Source organism: Elephantulus edwardii, unplaced genomic scaffold, assembly GCF_000299155.1.
Source record: "Elephantulus edwardii isolate Elephantulus edwardi_28Jun2011 unplaced genomic scaffold, EleEdw1.0 scaffold00085, whole genome shotgun sequence".
NCBI lineage: Eukaryota > Metazoa > Chordata > Mammalia > Macroscelidea > Macroscelididae > Elephantulus > Elephantulus edwardii.
This window is the reverse complement of record NW_006399835.1, coordinates 4,972,938-4,984,597: the sequence shown is the minus strand read 5'-3', so window position 1 is coordinate 4,984,597 and position 11,660 is coordinate 4,972,938.

Genomic DNA, 11,660 nt, shown 5'->3' with positions numbered 1-11,660 from the left:
GTGTCTCTGTCTCGGATTTGTAAAGAGAAACATAAAATTTAAACAAGCAAACAAACTATACTCTACATATGCATATGTCTCTGCATTCTCTTTCTCCCTTTCAGGTACATTTATGGAAATACAGTTAAAAATAGCTAGAATGGTTTTAATCCATACTACCTAATAGCTCTATAATATTTTATAATACGGGGACAGCAAAATTTATTCATCATGCCTATTGGTGTGTTGAAGCCAGTTTATGCTGGCTCAGGAGAGATGATTTCTGTGCATGGCTTTGTGATTCTGCTTTCAGTGATATCCCATTGATGCATTGAAATAGTTTGTGTTGTTCTTAGGTGACTTTAATTCATAGTGAAACTAGGTGGAACAATGGAAACTTGACCATGTTTTATATCATTCTTGAACTCTTCTCTGTGTTTAAGCCCATTGTTGCAATTACTGTGTGAATTCATTTCACTAATAGCCTTCCTTCTCCTCTCTGATCCTCAATATTTCCAAACATGATGTTGCTTTCCAAGACTGACGTTTCTTTACAACATATTGAAAATATGTGAGACAAAATACCATCATCCTTGCCTCTAAGAGCACCTGGCTGTAATTATCTTGAGATAGACTTAATTTTCTTTTAGCTATCCATGCTATAGGTAGCATTCTTTGGCACTATAATTAAAAACTGAGAATTCTTCTTTGGTTTTTGTTATTTATTGTCCAAATTTCAGAGACATATGTGTTGTTGTTATTTTTCTTAGATGCTGTCGATCAAGAAGACCCATAGTGACCCTATGAACAACATATTTGAACCTTGTCCTGTCCGGTATCACCCTCACACTTCCTGGAATACTAGAACCCATTGCAGCAGTTACCATGTCAATCCACAGTGTTGAGGGTCTTCCTTTCCTTTGCCCACTCTCTGCCTTTCCAAGCATGATGATCCTTTATAAATATGATAACTCTTTCCAAGGAATAGTCTCTCCTAGCAACATATCCAAAGTATATGAGACAACTTTTTATTGTCTTTGACTCCAGCAAACATTCTGGCTGTACTTTCTCTAAGGCTTATTTGTTTGTTCTTTTGGTAATCCTTGGGATGTTCAGTACTCTTCTCCAACACTACAGATGAAACACATCAAGTCTTCTGTCATCTTTATTCATTGTCCTGCTCTCAGATACATAACAAGGGATTGCAAAAACCATGCCTGAATGAGACACATCTTAGTCCTCAAACTGACATCAATACTCCTCAATAATTTGGAGAGGTCCCTGACTGCAGACTTTCCCAGTGCAATATGTCTCTTGATTTCTAGACTGCTGGTACAAAAGGTGTTAGTTGTTGATACTAGTAAAAGGAAGTTTTTGTCAGTTTTAATCTTTCCTAAATCTATGATGATGTTCCTTATTGGCCTAGTGGTAAGAATTTTTGTTTGCTTAGTGTTGAGATCCAATCTATATATGGTTGTTGTTATTATGTGCCATTAAGTCGCCTATGACCGATAATGACCTATATGTACAACAGTTCTGAACCCTGCCCTTGTCCTCAGGCAGTCTCACTAATTCTAACACACCAACCCTATTGCCCAGTTACTATATCAATCCATATCATCTGGGGTCTTCATCTTCTGTGCTGTCTCTCCACCCTTCTGAGCATGACCATCCTCTCCTGACCATGTGTCAAAGGTTGTGACCTTTTGCAGTAAGTGCTTCAGGTTTTCCTCACTTTCAGTAGGTAAGGTTGTGTCATCTGCATAACATAGTCTCCTTCTAATCCAGATGCTACATTCCTCCCCATAATATCTTGCTTTCCAAAAGATCTGTTCTGCATATAGATTGAAAAAGTATGGAGACAGGATGCATCACTGATATTTGAACCATGCAGTGTTTCCCTGCTCTGTTCTGAGGACTGCTTTCTGGTCCAAGGATAGGTTTCACATAAGCACAATCAAATATTCTGCAATTCCCATTTTCCTCAAGTTAAGCTAAAATTTGTTGTAATTACACAGTCAAATGACTTTGCATAGTCAATCAAACACAGATAGACATTCATCTGGTACTCTTTCCTTTCTGCCAAGATCCACCTGACATTGGCAGTAATGTCTTTTGTAGTGTTGTCATTTTCACAATATTGAGTCTTCCTATCCATGAGCAAGGGACATACTTCCACTTCTTCAGGTCTCTTTTTGTTTCTTGTTGTAATGTTTTGTAATTTTCTTTGAAAAGATCCTTTGTGCTTTTGGTTAGATTTACTCCCAAGTATTCAATCTTGCGATTAGTGATTGTGAAGGTTATTGTTTTTCTTAGCTCCAGTTCTGTATTCTCTTTGTCATTGTAGATAAATGCAATTGATTTTTGTATGTTGATCTTGTATCCTGCCACTTTGTTGAAATGGTGAACTATGTCCAGAAGTTTTCTTGCTGCGTCTTTAGGGTTTTCTAGGTATACTATCATATCATCTGCATAGAGAGGTAATTTTATCTCCTCTTTGCCAATTTGGATACCTCTTATTTTCTTCTCTAGCTTTACTAAGGCTTCCAGTATAATACTGAATAGGAGAGGTCAATGCAATCCCTATACAAATACCAATTCCATTCTTCAATGAGATGGAAAAGGCAATCTCCAATTTCATTTGGGATGGAAAGAGGCTCCAAATAAGCAAAGCATTCCTTAAAAAGAGAAAAAAGGTAGGAGGAGTCTCACTCCCTGATTTCAAATCCTACCACACTGCCATGGTGGCCAAGACAGCATGGTACTTGTACAATGACGGACACATAGATCAATGGAATAGAATTGAGAATGCAGAAATTAGCCCATCTACCTATGGTCAACTGATATTTGGCAAGGAGATGAAATCAGTTACCTAGGGAAACAAAAGCCTTTTTAACAAATGTTGCTGGCAAAATTGGAAAACTATCTGTAGAAAACTCAAGCAGGATCTACCCTTACTCCATACACAAAAACCAACTCAAAGTGGATCAGAGACCTAGGATTAAAACGAAGGACTATAAACTTCATTAAAGAAAAGCTTGGAAGAACTCTAGAAGACCTAATCCACAACATAAACAGTCTTCCAAGCATCCTGAAAAATCTACAACCAGGAGAAAATAAAATAGATGAATGAGACCTTCTAGGAATCAAATCCCTAAGCACATCCAAAAACTTCTCCAACAAGGTAAAAGGGGGAGCCACAGACTGGGAAAAATATTTGATAATGACATGTCAGATAAGAGACTTATATCTAGAATTTATAAAATACTTAAACACCAGTAAAAGATAAGGGTGGATAACTCAGCTGATAAATGGGCACAGATTATGAACAGACACTTCACCAAAGAAGATATTCAAATGGCCGAGAAACACATGAAGAAAAGTTCACAATATCTAGCTCTAAGAGAGATGCAAATCAAAGTAACTATGAGATATCACCTGCCCCAGTCAGAATAGCAAAATTTAACAGAACAGCACACATCAAATGCTGGTGAGATTGTGGAGAAACTGGAATCCTTATTCACTGCTGGTAGGAATGTAAAATGGTGCAACCACTATGGAAGGATGTATGGAACTTTCCCAAAAAGTTACAAATAGAAATACCATTTGACCCAGCAATTCCACTACTGGGAATATACCCTAAAAAAACCATAATTGTCACCCAAGCAGATATATGCACACCCATGTTTATGGCTGCTTTGTTCACAAGAACAAAGAGTTGGAAACAACCCAAGTGCCCATCAACAAACAAATGGATAGAAAAACTCTGGTATAGTCACACAATGGAATACTATGCTACATTGAAAAACAAGGAACTCATGAAATATTAGGCATAGTGGATGACCCTACAGGACATTATGCTGAGTGAGATAGCTCAGTTATAAAAGGACAAATATTGCACAGTGCCACTGTTGTAAAATGGGACTGACATCTGGGTTGAGGGGAGAATTATAAAGAGGGAATAAATAATGTATACTGCATTGAAACAGATGAGGGAGAGAACTGTTTAAAAGGGATATATAATTCCGTATTATTGTTGTTACAGGAGTTTAGAATGAAGGCTGCACAGTGGAGTGGACTTGGCAGGAGGGATTGTATAATGATGAAAGAAATTTTCAAAGAGAAGAGCCAATTGAGGGGAAGGGATGAACAGGGAGAAAATTGCAGCAATCAATGAATGGAAATTTAAAGTCTCTGTAAACTTTCATTAAAATTAACAAAAAAAAAAAAGGAAGAAAAATGTCTTTAGTGCCACAGCTCTTCTAAATGCAGCTTGTATTTCTAGTACTTCTCTGTCAATGTACTATTCCAGTCATTTCTGGATGATCTTCATCAGGATTTTGCTAGTGTGTGATATTAGTGATATTTTTCTATAATTTCCATACTCTGCGGGTCACCTTTTTTTAGAATGGGAATAAATATGGATCTCTTTCAGCCAGTTGGCAGGATCTTCCAGATTTCTTTACACAACCTGATGAGCACATTAAGCGAAGCATTTGTTTGTTGAAAAGACCTCAGTTAATATTCCATCAATTCTTGGGGCTTTATTTTTTGCCATACTTCAGAGCAGTCTGAATTTCCTCCTTCATTATCATTCCCTCTGACTCATACGTTGTTTCTTGAAATTCTTCTGTGTCAGCCAATTCTTTTTGGTACAATGACTCTGTATACTCTTTCCATCTTCTTTTAATGCTTCCTGAATAATTCAGTATTCTGCCTATAGAACCTATATGTAGTAATTTAAAATCCATGGATTAATTTATGCATATTTTTGTTATCAAACTAGTGTCCTTGCTTTTGAGAACTTTACAGATCCTTGACAACCAGTATTCGCAATGCAATATAAAATTTTATTTTTTTGACTTATTTTCTTTTCTTTATACTTAATTAACTTTATTCTGTTATGCTAAACTGCTATGTCTTGTCTATAGCTAGAGCCCTGGGTTCTCTGCATGGAGACTCTCATGTGGTTCTTTACAAGATGGTCAGTGAATTCCTGGTAGGGAGACTTGGTGAAGATATTCTCTTTTCAGAGGTCTGGGGTCAAGTAGCTGTAGTTCTTAGAGATAGCATAAAAAATGGCCTTGGCAAAGTTGCCCACCCCCTGTACATCCTCTGGCTGAAGTATAACATTTGTCAATTCCAGGTATTTATTTCCAGCAGTTACTTGGGCACAGAGGAAGATAATTCCTCTTCTTCAAGGTGCAGGAATGAGGCACACCAACCTAGGGCTATACCACCTAGTCACATTGCAGGGAACAGTGTGAATCTTGTGAATCTTTTTCCATGCTGTACAGGGACAGTGGGGACCTTGGCCTGAATCATTATTAAGCTCAGGCAGTAGCTACCTCATTGAAGTAGTTAACACCCAAGCCAATACGGTCATTATAGTCTTCAGTGGCAAAGAGTGCCTTGAACCTGGTCTGCTGGCCACATGTATTTGCTTCTGTGTTATTTTCAAGACCTCGTCCATGAGGAATATACCCAAGAAGAAGTCAGGGATCTCAGACTCCTTGATGGGCTGTGAGAAGAGCGAGATTTCCTCCATGGATTCCATCTTCATATTATTTTTGAAAATTATTTTATACTGGTTTGTTTACAAAGTTTGTATACATTGTATTTCACATATTCATTCCCACCCATCATGTTTTAATCACCACTGGACTATGCACTATTACTCTGCCTTTTCAGATTCCTGTTTTGTTTTACTCCATTTCCTTTACCCTCTCATTCCATCTATAAAATTATACAACCTTGTGATTTCACTCCTACCCATCCTCCTCTGCTCCTGCTCCTTCTTCTCTTGGATCCTCAAACGTGTTTTATTAATTATTCTTCTATTTTACAGTGATAGTCTTATAAAATATTTGTCTTTATGAGACTGAGTTAGTTCATTCCGAATAATGCTCCCCAGTCTCTCTCAAGTTATATATTATATTTTTGAAATAGTTGTTCCTGAGTGCTGCATAGTATTCCATTGTGTGAATGTACCACAGTTTCTCAATCTATTCAGTTGTGGCTGGAGATATGGGATGTTTCCTTGTTCTTGAGATGGTAACAATGCTACTATGAACACTGATATACAACTCTCTGTTTCTGTCTCAGTTCTAATATTCTTGTGGTATATTCCTAGTAGTGGATTAGCTAGGTCATATGGAGTTTCTATGTTCAGCTTTTTGAGAAAAAAATCAAACTACCTTCCAGAGTGGTTATATCCTTTTACAATCCCATCAACAGTGCATGACATTTCCCTGCTTTCCACGTCCTCTCCAACAATTATTGCTTGCTGTCCTGCTAACTTTGCCATTACTTTTGGGTGAGAGGGTATCTCATTGTGGTTTTTATTCGTATCTTTCTTATTGCCAGTGACTAAAAAAACAAAACTAACAATCCCCCAAACCAAAAACAACTAAACAAAACAATCATTATCAAGTGGGATTTATAACAGTTATGCAATGATGATTCAACATAAGAAAAACAATCTACATAATTCACCACATTAACAAACCAAATAACAGGAATCATATGAACCCAGAAATTAATGCAGAAAAGACATTTGACAAAATTTAATACCTAATCTGTCTGAAATGTGAATTAGTGTACCTTGTTTTTATGAACATTGTGTTGAGAGGCTTTTTGAAGTTGAACAAGTGGCAACAACTAAACTGAAGGTGGATACAGTGCCTAATTTTGTTTGTTAATCCCTACTAAAACTTACATGCGCATCCTGAATTTTTCTGTTCCTTTTTCCTCTCTTGTGTTTACAGAAGAAAACTAACAAAAATCTCCCTCATCTTTAGTCATATGCTGGCAGAAATCAAAGCTATCTTTCCCATTTTCACATTTTTCTTGTGAACAGGGATCAGACAAGGATGCCCACTGTCACTACTTCTACTTAATATTGTATTGAAAGTACTTGCTGGAAAAATATTACAAGAAAAGGAAATAAAAGAGAATGGCCAAGAGATAGTTAAAACTGTTTCTCTATGCAGAGGATATGAGATTGTACACTGAAAACTCCAAGGACTCAACAAAAAACTGATAAGAATTAGTGGACCAGTTTAGTAGGGTGGCAGGATACAAGATTAACACACAAACTCAGTGGTCTTTCTGTACAATAAGAAAGAAAACAGTGTAGGAAACCAAGAGAGTAATGTTATTTATAATAGCCAATAATAAAGTGAAATACTTGGGAATGAATCTAATTATAGATACAAAAGACCTGTTCAAAGAAAATGACAGAAAACTTTTACAAGAAACAACAAAAACCCAAGAAAATGGGAAAATGTTCTGTGTTCATGGAGGAGGACTCAACAGAGTAAAAGTGACAATCTTACCAAAACCAATCTACATATTAAATGCAATCCCAATACAGATAACAAATTCACTTTTCAAGGAGGTGAAAATGGAAATTCTCAAGTTTATTTGAAGAGGAAAGATACCCAGAATAAGCAAAGCACTTCTGAAAAACAAAAATAAAATGAGAGGCATAGCACTCCTTGATCTCAAGACCTACTACATAGTGGTGGTACTGGTACCACCCAAACAGCATGGTACTGGTACAATGACCAATGGGATAGAATTGAGAACCCAGAAATTAACTCATTTATCTACGGTCAATTGATATTTGACAAGGAAATAAACCTGTCAAATTGTGAAATGACATCCTATTAAAGAACTAGTGCTGGACAAACCGGATTGCTATAAGTAGAAAGCTGAAAAAGGATCAACATCTCACACTACACACAAAAATCAACTTAAGGATGATCAAAAACTTTAAAGTCCAAACCCATAAGAGACAAACTGGGATCAGCTTAGAAGGCCTAATCTATGGTATGAAGAGACTGACAAAGACAGCCAAAAATGCACAAACTGGAGAGGATAAAATTGATAAATGTGATCTTCTAAAGATTAAATTCCTGTGTGTATCCAAAACTTTTTTTTTCAATAGGCTTAAAAGAAAACTTATCCACTGGAAAAGCATTTGGCAATACCATCTCAGACAAGGGTCTCATAACAAAAGTTTATAGAATCCTACTGGGCCTCAGAAGAAAAAGAATGATAACCCAATTGTCATGTCTTATCCTGTGTCATTGGCATAATTTCTGACATTCTCAAGACCATTGCAACAGTAACCCCAAATCTATCTCATTGTGAGTCTTTTCTCTCACTAACCTACAATTTTCTAAGCAAGATGTCTCCTTCAAAGGAACAACACACCCAAAATGTAAAATACGAAGCTTTATGACCTTTGCCTCAAAGGAGAACTTTGGCTGCACTTTCTCCAAGATATATCTGTTTGTTCACTTGGTAACCCATTCAGCATTCTTCTCCAACACCACACTTCAAAGGTGCCAATTCTTCTGTTATGCTTATTCATTATCAAGCTTTCAGAAGCATAGTAAGTGATTGAAAAGACCATGGCAAGAATCAGGTACACTTTAGTCTTCAAATTATTGCTCCTTAGTAATTTAGAGAGTTTCCTGACTGAAGACATTTCCAATGAAATGCATCTTTTGATCTGACTGCTGGTATCAAGGGTGTGGAAGCAAGTAAGATTGAATGATTGATGATTTGAATTGTTTTCTTAATGTATCTTGATATTGGCTATTGGTCCAGTGGTGAGAATTTTTGCTTTCTTGATGTGAGATGCAATTAACATCGAAGACTATAGTCTTGGATCTTTTGCAGCAAAGCATTTCAAGTCCTCCTCACTTTCAGCAACATCAATTGTTCAATCGAATCAACTGTTCAAAAACAAGAATTGTTGCCCTTGAGTTGTGGTGTTGGCAAAGAATACTCAAAGAGTACTGAATATCCCATGGACTGCTGAGAGAACGAACAGGTGTGTCTTGGAAAAAGTACAGCCAGATTGCTTCTTGGAAGCAAGAATGACAAAGCTTCATCTTTCAAACTTTGAGAATGTTGATCTGTATAATGCAAGTTGTTGGTGATTCTGATTGAGGGTCTGATCCTGATACCACTTTTTTCTTCATAAATTTCACCTTCTTAAATGATTTTCTCAGCATAAAGATAGAATAGGTATGGAGAGACAATACAACACTAATGCAAACATTTGTCTTACTCTGTTAAAACAACAGCTCTTTGATATACATATAGGTTTTACATGAGCACAATTAAATGTTCTGGGATTCCCATTCTTCTCCATGTTAGCCGTAAGTGGTATGATCCATATAGTCAAATGCCTTTGCATAGTCAATAAAGCATAAATAGACATTCTTTTGTTGTTCTTTGTTTTCAGCCAGGACCTTTCTGATATAAGTAATGATATCCATGATGCCATGGCCACTTCTAAATCTAGCTTGAACTTCTGGCAGTTCTCTGTCTATGAACTGTTATAGCCATTTTTGGAAGATTTCCCCCAGTATTTTGTTTTCATGTTATATTAATGTTATTGTTCAATATATTTAACATTTTATTAGCTCCCTTCTTTGGGAAATGGGAACAAATGTGGACCTCTTTCAGTCCATTGACCGGCAAGCTGTCCTCTATTTTGGGCATAGACTGTTGAGCATGTCCAGGGGTACTTCTGTTAGTTGAGACATGTCATTTGATATATTCTAGATTCCTGAAGTCTTATTTTTGCCATTTCCTTCAGTGCATTTTGAACTTCTTCCTTTATTACCATTGGCTCTTGTTCATGTGGCCATCATTTCTGTTCAGTATTTTGGAGAAGTCCCTGACAGCAGACTTGTCCAATGCAATACGTCTCCTGATTTCCTCACTACTGAAACCACATGGTGTAGTTTTGACTGCAGATATTGCACTTCACCAATGGTACTTATCACAAATATAGTTAATCTGATTTCTACACAGTCCCTAAGTAAGGTGTAAGTCATCGTTTTGTTTTTTTTTCAAAAATATTTGCTATGAATAAATAATTAAGTACACACAACTTGATCAATCTCTAGCTTTATTTCTATCATCACAGCAGGACCAACAATCAACATTATGAGAGATGGAGAAAAGATTGACTCTTTTAATGATTTTATCATGCTTGGATCAAAAACTAATACCTGTGGTACTAGTAGTGAGGAAATCAGGAGACATATTACATTGAGCAAGTCTGCTGTTAAGGACTTCTCCATAACCCTGAACAGCAATGATGTCAGTTTGAGGAATAAGATGTGCTTGATTCAGGCCATAGTCTTAATAACCATACTAGATGCCAAATGTGGAACAGACAACCAATTACTTACGTGCAAGTTAAAATGAAACTGAAGGTAATTAAAACTACTCTATAAAAGTCAAAATATGACCCTCAGTCTATCCCAGTTGAATTTAAGAGTCACCTTAAAAACAGATTTGAGACATTGACTTCAAATCTATGACCCATGGGACAAATTCACAGCTATTTTTTTGTCTTGCTTCACCTTTTCTATGTGTTTTGTAATGTTGTTTATTTATTTTTAGGGCTCATATACAGAAAGCTGTTATAATCACATTATTTTGTATATTGTTTCATAATTGTGTTTATTTAAGACTCTCCTTGATTTTTCTTTTAAAATTTTAGTTTTTCTGTGTAATTTCTTACTCAGTCTTATTTCCAACAACCAAAATGGAACCCTCTTGTGTTTGATATATACCGTTCAATATACACGGAACTTTTGAGAGTATTTTGTGTTGCTTTTTATTTGAATTTGTTTTCAGTTTACACAAATTATTAATAAATATTTTTCATTTCTTTTTTAAATAATCAATTCTATGCTTTAGAAATTTATGTTTATACATACCATATATGTTTTTACAAAAGTTGAATTCATGTCAACATTTACAAATGTGGAGATTTCATACACATATCCAAGATTGCTAACTTTACTTTGAGTCTTCATTTCTATATGGCAGACATGTCTAAGGGCTATATATTCAATGCTGCTTTTAAAAAGAAGCATACAGTTTATATTTTACCACTGAGTACCAATCACCTATTATTGCCATCTATAGGTATTTTAGTTTCCAACCCTTAGAACTTAACGAAATTTGAATATGTCTTACAGGACTTTGCAGACTGTTATTTAAAACGTTAACACTTTATTTTCGTCTGTCCTTTGTCACCGTCCCTGTCTTCACTTTACTTGTAACTACCAGCATTTTTTTTCCTAGGTTGTAATATAATTTTTCTCCAAGGACCAAATGTGACTATCATTTGTTTCCGTATTATTAGTGAAACTCTCCCTTTCTATTAGACCCTTCTTTTATATGGGTATCATTTTTTCTATCTTTACTCTTATTCAAATGCATGTACTTTCCCCTAATTTATTACATGCTGTTTCCCTCTTTATGGATTTCATGCTCCTTTTCTCCACTCAAGTTTTACCTTCTCTTGTCCCTCTGTAACTTGAGGAACCATTGTCTCTTTTCTTTTAGTATTTATAAAACCAGTATCCATTACCAGGTCAAACATTCTTCTTTTGAGGTATTATATTCATTCTGCTTTTTTTTTCATTCTGCTTTTTACCATTCATTATTTCTCAAATCAGCCAACAAATATCTTTTGATCTTCTAAGAGATTGAGATTGTTCACAGCTTTAGTTTGCTTGGCTCCACAGTCAACACTCTTGGCACCAGTAGCCAGGAAATTAAAAGATGTATTTCCATGGTAAAGTCTGTTGTTAGGAACCTCTCCAAAGTACTGAAGAGCAATGGTGTCTCTCTGGAGA